The following is an 8454-nucleotide window of genomic DNA, read 5'->3' as shown; positions in this document are numbered from 1 at the left end:
CCAGTACTTGCCTAAGTATTTGAAAATCCTACCGAGTGGAGAGCAAACCTCCCACTCGGGGGCTTAGCTGCAGTCTAGTACTCGCCTAAGTATTTAAAATTCTACCGAGTGGAGAGCAAACCTCCCACTCGAGGGCTTAGCTGCAGTCCAGTACTCGCCTAAGTATTTGAAATCCTACCGAGTGGAGAGCAAACCTCCCACTCGGGGGCTTAGCTGCAGTCCAGTACTCGCCTAAGTACTTGAAAATCCTACCGAGTGGAGAGCAAACCTCCCACTCGGGGGGCTTAGCTGCGGTCCAGTACTCGCCTAAGCATGAAATCCATTCCGATCCGCAAGGACGACGCGGTGCAGGTCGATTGCTACCTTCTCCTTTGGAGCTCCACCACAAATACAATGTGCACTCTGCAAGGACGATGAAGTGCAGGTCGACTGCTACCTTCTCCTTCGGAGCTCCGCCACAAATACAATGTGCGCTCCGCAAGGACGACGAGGTGCAGGTCGACTGCTACCTCCTCCTTCGGATCTACGCCACAAATACAATTTGTGCTCTGCAAGGACGACGAAGTGCAGGTCGACTGCTACCTTCTCCTTTGGAGCTAAGCCACAAATACAACGTGCGCTCTATAAGGACGCAGGTCGACTGCAATCTGTGCTCCATCCTTACCTGCAAGAGCGGTGAAGAGCAGGTCGACTGGATTCTCCACCTCAGGGCTGCGTCTCAAACATTAAAGTATATTCCGAGTGAAGAACAAAGTTCGCTCGAAGGCAAATGCAAGCATATTCAAGGATAAGCCAAGTTCAGATAACATCCTATGGATTCGGAAGTGCTCAGGCATCAAGCCTGTAAAAGTTTATCGGTTACAAAACCACTAGGCATTCCGAGGCAAATTTAAGGCGAAGCATAGAAGTTTTTCTTACTCCTCGGGTGGAGGACTGGAAGGCGCGACAAACTGGTCCAGGTCGATTCCATTAGCAATCCAAGTGGCAGCAGCAATGAAGGTCTCCATGAAAGATTGGAAGTCATGCTTCTTGGTGTTGGCCACTTTGAGCGACGCCAGCTTGTCCTCTCGCGTGTCCTTGCAGTGAACACGGACTAGGGATAGAGCAACATCAGCACCACACCTGGCGGAAGACTTCTTCCATTCTTGCACTCGACCTGGAACTTCATTCAGTCGAGTCATTAGAGACTCGAGGTCATTGTGAAGCGTCTCTCCCGGCCAGAGTGTCGTGTCGATCCACGACGCCGCAACCTTCAGTCAAGCAAGGTAGTCAACCACACCAGCAACACGAGACTCCAGTCGAAGCACGTTCATGGCAGTTTCATCCTTCACGGGAGAATTAATGGGATCCAAGCCTGTCTCCACTCGACTAGTCTCCTCCTCGAAGTTTTGGCAGAATTCTGTAAACACAACTCAAAGATAAACCAGCAGTTCTATGATAAGTCGGTGATTACAAGTCAGTCGGGTAGGAGAGATTACCCTCAAGCATGATGAATAACTTCTTGGCGAGCCCTCCCAGATAAGCCTCCAGATCGTTCTTCTTCCCCACCAGTTCACTAGCCTTGTCACTCAGGGCTATCTTATCATTCTTCAGATGACTGACCTCCTTGTTGGCCGCGTCGAGAGCAGCTTTCAGATTGGTGTTCTCCTCTTCAAGTTTACCGACTGAAGCCAGTTTTTCTTCCGCAAGCTTCATTTTTTCCAAAGCCGCCTTCTGCGCCTCGGCAAGGTCATGGTCCTTCTTCTTCAGAGCCTCCTTCGTTTTATCTGCAAAATGACGATGAGATCAGAATCAGGAATGGGCAGAAAGATAAAGACAGACGTCAAGTTCTCACCAATCATACCTTTTGCCTCGTCCTTCGCCTTCTGAAAGTTCTCTTGAACAAGCTTCAAGTCAAGGTCGAGTTGGATATGTTTGTTTTCCAACTCAGTGTAACGAGCCACAAGCTCGCAAGATTTCTGCGAAGAGTCAGTCGACAGACATCAAAGAGAGGTTGCTTCCAAGTGACTAAGAGAAAAACCGTAACATTTCTAAGACTACAGTCGAATCAAAATATTCAACAGTAGTCTCGGGGACTACACCCAGTGGGTGCACTCAGCGTGCCCCCACTGGTTTTACCGACTTGGTCCGATCAGTCAGCCGAAAAGAGACAAAGAGGTTATGACTACAGCAGTCAACCTTGGTCTCATAAAAAAACAGGTTCTTCAAACTACAGTCGACTGCCAGCAGTCCACCATAGTCTCGGGGACTACACCCAGTGGGTGCACTCAGCGTGCCCCCACCGGTTCCAAGATTCCATTTGACATGGTCTGACCAGACCGAGAGAAGAAGTTAGAGTGAAGAAATTTAAAATACGAAGACTACAGTCGACTGCCAACAGTCCATCATAGTCTCGGGGACTACACCCAGTGGGTGCACTCAGCGTGCCCCCACCAATCCAAAAAATCAATCGACACACCCACTGGGCGTACAGATACAAAGATCTTCGGAAAGAAAATCTTCAGATAGCATATCCTAACAGAACAAGCGGTGATCAACTAACCTGGACATTGCTCTGAAGGGCTGAGCTAGCATCATAAGCCGCTTGGCTGGCTTCCCGGATCACCTTCACCTGCTCCATCATGATCCCCGCCTGGCGTATAGCCTCCTTAGCAGCACCCGCTTGGTCCTCTGGGACGTGGTGTGTGGCGAAAAGGGACGGCGGGTCAGCAATCGACGACGAAGGCCGGGCACTCGTCAGCGGCACATCAAAGGACACGAAATGCCGAGTGACATCGCCACCTTCTTGAACCAATGCCACAGGCGCTGATGCTATCTGAGTGGTCTTGCCAGCCGACGCCTTTTTATTCCTCCTCGCCCTCAGTGGCACCTCCTCGTCATCATCAGGGAGATCAATGACATGAGGAGGAACTATAGGAAAAATCCAAAGTTAAAAACGAAAATCCAATCGACCAAAAGTGAAACTACAGAGAGCATACCAAGGTTGGAGGTGGCAGCGTCTTCCATTTCCTGGTCTTCGTTCTTGGCGGAGGTCTCAAAGGTAGCAGCACTGCAGATTTCAGAAACCAGCCAGTTAATCAATGAGTCGACCAAGAGTTCGTCCGCGCTAAACAAGAAGACACAAGTTCTGCTGTTACCCGGAAATGGTGGGAATGGCCATTCTCATCTTGGGCAAGGCCTTTGGCGGCTTTGATGGCGCCGCTCGTGGGTGCTTCGGCGCTTTTTCAGTCGGCACCGGAGAAGCTGCCCGAGGGCGCTTTGACGATTGCACAACGGACGCAATCGCTTTGCCGCGCTCACTCGCAGGGTCATGGATGAGCTTGGATATCCTTTCCGTGCGAGGAGGATCGACTTCCTCTTCCTCCTCCTCTTCGCTGGAGCCATCATCATCCTCTTCCCCCTCACCATCAGATTGCCACTCCTCCTCACTTTCACCTCCACTTGCCTCTCCCTCCTCGGCCTGTTCTTGCGCCCCGTTGGGCATCGAGTACATCTCAGTCATGGCCTAGAAGACAACAAACAAGACAAAAGTCAGTCGACTGATTTTGAACAAACAGAATGAAGAAAGCAGGATCACAGTCGGAGATGCAGAATTGGACCTTGTCTACTTCGTATGATTGGTCGAGAGGAGGAATCCTCCTGGCTCCTCGGGGGTTGTCTTTGTTCCCTGTGATGCTCCCCAGCCACCTCTCCAGCGTGGCATCATCAATCTCCTCCGGATGGATCCGCGTGGTGTCCTCAGTACCAGAATACAACCACATCGGATGCTCTCGGGCTTGAAGCGGCTGGATGCATCATCAGAGGAAGACCTCCAAGAGGTCCATGCCAGTCACCCCGTCGCGGATAAGCTGGACGACACGCTCGACCAGCACCTTAACCTGCGCCTTCTCTTCCGGGATCACCTTCAAAGAGGAAGGCTTCCTCACTCGTTCCATGGGAAAAGGAGGGAGTCCGGTTGACTGCCCTGGCGTCGGCTGGTCTTTGCAGTAGAACTAGGTCGACTGCCATCCACGGACCGAGTCGGGAAGGATCATGGCCGGAAAAGAACTTTTTCCTCTCATTTGAACCCCAAGACCCCCACACATCTGAATCACTCGGGTTCTCTCGTCGCTCGGATTGGCCTTTTTCACCGTCTGGGAGCGACAGGTGAAGATGTGCTTGAAAAGACCCCAATGAGGCTGACAACCAAAGAAATTCTCGCACAAAGACACGTAAGCAATGAGGTACACGATGGTGTTGGGTGTGAAGTGGTGGCGCCCCAAAGAAATTCAGAAATCCCCGAAAGAAAGAGTGAGGCGGCAAAGAAAACCCACGGTCGACATGGGTGGCCAAGAGAACGCACTCACCCTCCTGAGGCTGCAGCTCGGACTCCTTCCCCGGGAGCCGCGCCGATCCATGGGGGATCAGTCCTCCATCGGCCAGGTCATCAAGATCTGCTTGACGAATCGTCGAGCGGATCTAGTCGCCCTGGATCCAGCCCTGCTGTCACGCCCAATATGCGATCCTATCCAAAAGGAACTCGATGGTCCCACCAAGGATAGACCCGCATATTGAAACGCTTTTGCAAGGTGGATATCATTACATCAACATTACATAATAGATAGGGATACATACATAAGGCATACAATGCCACACGAATACCACAATACAATACATAAGAACATCATCCGTCTACGGATGAATCACAAACAGAAACTCAAACGACATCCACCCTGCTAGCCCAGGCTGCCGACCTGGAACCTATCCCCTGATCGAAGAAGCAGAAGAAGAACTCAATGCAAGAAAGCATCGCTCTCGCGTCAAGATCATCGCATAAACCTGTACCTGCAACTGTTGTTGTAGTAATCTGTGAGCCACGAGCACTCAGCAATCCCATTACCATGGGTATCAAGACTACCAAAGCTTAAAGGGAAAGGAAGGGGTAAAGTGGTGAGGTTGCAGCAGCGACTAAGCATATATGGTGGCTAACATACGCAAATAAGAGCGAGAAGAGAGCAAAGGAACGGTCGTCAACTAGTAATGATCAAGAAGTGATCCTGAACTCCTACTTACGTCAAACATGACACAGAAACCGTGTTCACTTTCCGAACTCCGCCGAAAAGAGACCATGACGGCTACACACACGGTTGATGAGTTTTAATTCGGATCTGGTGTCAAGTTATCTACAACCGGACATTAACAAATTCCCATCTACCTATAACCACAGGCACGGCTTTCGAAAGATTATACCCTGCAGGGGTGTCCCAACTTAGCCCATGAAAAGCTCTCGCGATCAACGAAGGAATAGACCTTCTCCCAGGAAGACCCGATCAGACTCGGAATCCCGGTTTACAAGACATTTCGACAATGGTAAAACAAGACCAGCAAAGCCGCCCGATGCGCCGACAATCCCGATAGGAGCTGCACATATCTCGTTCTCAGGGCAACACCGGATAGGTCAGCCTACGAGTAAAACCAGCCCTCGAGTTGCCCCGAGGTGGCCCCGCAGTCTGCCCGGTTCGGACCAACACTTAGACAAGCACTGGCCCGGGGGGCTAAAATAAAGATGACCCTTGGGTTGGCCGACCCAAGGGAAAGGGATAGGTGGTGCTGAGGCAAATGGTAAAACCAAGGTTGGGCCTTGCTGGAGGAGTTTTATTCAAAGCGAACTGTCGAGGGGGTCCCATAAATCACCCGACCGCGTAAGGAACGCAAAATCCGGGAACATAACACCGGTATGACGGAAACTAGGGCGGCAAGAGTGGAACAAAACACTAGGCAAAAGGCCGAGTCTTCCACCCTTTACCAAGTATATAGATGCATTAATAATATAAGAGATATTGTGATATCCCAACCAAAATCCTGTTCACCATGGAGAAATCTTCAACTTCACCTACAACTAGCAACGCTATAAGAGGGGCTGAGCAAAAGCGGTAACATAGCCAAACAACGGTTTGCATAGGAAAGGTGTCAAAGGTTAGAGGTTCATGGCAATTTGGGGTGCTCGATAAACAGGTAATAGGTAGCGCAGCATAGCGATAGAACGAAGCAACTAGCATAGCAATGATAGTAGTGAGATCCAGGATAGCGGTCATCTTGCCTGAAATCCCGCAAGGAAGAAGAACGAGTCCATGAAGAAGACGAACGGATGAAGCCACGAAGACGAACCAAGCGTAGACGAACGAATCCTCACGATCGCAACGAAACGGGAACTATCGAGAAGAAGCACACAACGAGGTAAACACACCACACATGAACAAGGCATGACGCACAACCGAGCATGATGCATGACAAAGCTACATGAAGCTACTCATGGCAAGAGATGATGCAAACAAGAGCAACACATCAAGGCAAGTTTAAATGAGGCCGGGAACAACATATAACAATTCCGGTAAGTCCTCATATGCATATTTCGAAATTAGTCCAGATCTGAATAAACCTTAGGTTCAAGTTGTTAAACAGCAAGTTAAGATGCACAAAGATGATCTACACGAGATTCTAGTCAAGTTACATATGAAGTTCGTTAGATTTGGAGCTACGGCCTAGAAGATATGAGCAAAACAAATTAAACATGGCATTGATGCGAAATGCACCCAAGCATCAAGCAAACACACCAAAACAAGGATGCAACATGATAATATGAAACTACATGCAAATCTAAGCAAGTTTCATATAGAGCACACTCAAAACGGAGCAACGGTTCAATCACATACACTCCATACAAGTTTAAAGGACAAGCTGTCCAAAACAGCAACTAGGCATATTGCAAGCACCAAAACAACATGCTACAGCACCACAATATGAAAACAAAAGACATGGGCATGATGTACAGGTAAAGCATCACAAAACATGAACACTGAGCTATCTCTACAAACCACTAGAACATGCTCAAACACACATGTTAAGATTGCAAGTTATAACAATTCAGACTTTGCAGAAAATAACATCACGATGCAATGTTCAGAGCTATCAAACAACATGTTACAGGAACTTATCATAGAAAACAAAGGCATGGCATGAATCTACTAAAAGCATAGATCAAAAGTCCCTTACTGACCATAAGCCAAAAAGGATCAGAAAATATGATGGCACCCACGTAAACATAGCAAGTTATATTACAGATTCAAACATGGCAGAAACAGAATTATGAAGGCATGTAAATGAGCTTGTGCAACTCACTACAGAGCAATACATGGCATGGCAAGGCACCCAACAGTAAGAAGACATATTTGTGAAGCTAAGCATGGCAATAGCAAGGTCATAGGGTGCATGAAACATTAGCAAAACACATGGGAACAAGTGAACTTAATGTTAACAGGCTGACAGTAACATTATGAAGCAACTTTGGAGCAAGATATGAACAAGCTACAACAACCTATAAATGCAACCAGGGGCATGGATGGATAGAGGATGACATGTATATCAAAACATGTCTATAGAATATCTCTATATTATGCATAGAATGATTAGTAGAAGCATGTTTATATAGCATCACGAAATAACAGATTCAGCCTAGCAAAACAGTAACATCATGAACACTACTTAACAAGCTCGATTCACTCACCACAAGTCATTGCATGGCAAGATAAGCATAGAATCATCAAAAATACATGTTTGTTAAACAAACCAAGTCAAGAACAAGTCCATAGCATGCAAGGATCAACTATAGCAAGCTTGGCCAAATTGAATAACATGTAAACAATCTGCCAGGAAACATTTTGAAGCAAAAATAGAGCACTCAAATGACATGCTAGACTACTCCATAATTGCAAAAAAGGCATGAATGGATAGACAATAACCTATTGTTCAAAACACCCTTACTGAAGTATCTCTAAATATGCATGGATCTCTCTGTAGCAGCAAGTTTACATGGCATCAAAATAACAACAGAACAGGGACTAAAATCAGCAATATCACGATGCCTAGTTTGCATGCTTGTGCTAGTCACCACATTGATCACAAAAATACATGGTAAGCACCTCTATAAACAAGACATAGCATAGATCAAAACACATGAAGACATCAACCTCATAGGATGCACACATCAATCATGGCAAAAATGACAAAAGAGCTCGTTCTGTTAACAGATATCAGAAAACATCATGAAGCACTCTTACAACGATGATTCAGGCATCAAGATGACCTCAAATGAATATGATGCAATGGAATGAAATGATGTACTCGTCGAGGCGAACAATTTGACATATTACACGCACAAAACGGAGCTAAGGATGCAGAGATATAGCACGTCGAACATGGCATGAAAATTACTGAATCTGGGGACTTAGACGAATTTCGGGGAGGGGAAAGTCAACCTTCGGGATCTCAGATCCGGGCGCGGATTACGAGGTTCACCGGAGTGAGGTCGCCGGAGCTGTCGGGGACGGGGCCGGGGAGGCGGATCCGGGGCTCTTCCGGCCGGATCTCGCCAGATCCGGTCCCGGTCGAGGCGGAGGGGCGACGGGGCGGCGCGGC

The sequence above is a fragment of the Triticum dicoccoides genome, chromosome 5B (genome assembly GCF_002162155.2).
Source record: "Triticum dicoccoides isolate Atlit2015 ecotype Zavitan chromosome 5B, WEW_v2.0, whole genome shotgun sequence".
NCBI lineage: Eukaryota > Viridiplantae > Streptophyta > Magnoliopsida > Poales > Poaceae > Triticum > Triticum dicoccoides.
This window is presented reverse-complemented; position numbering follows the sequence as displayed.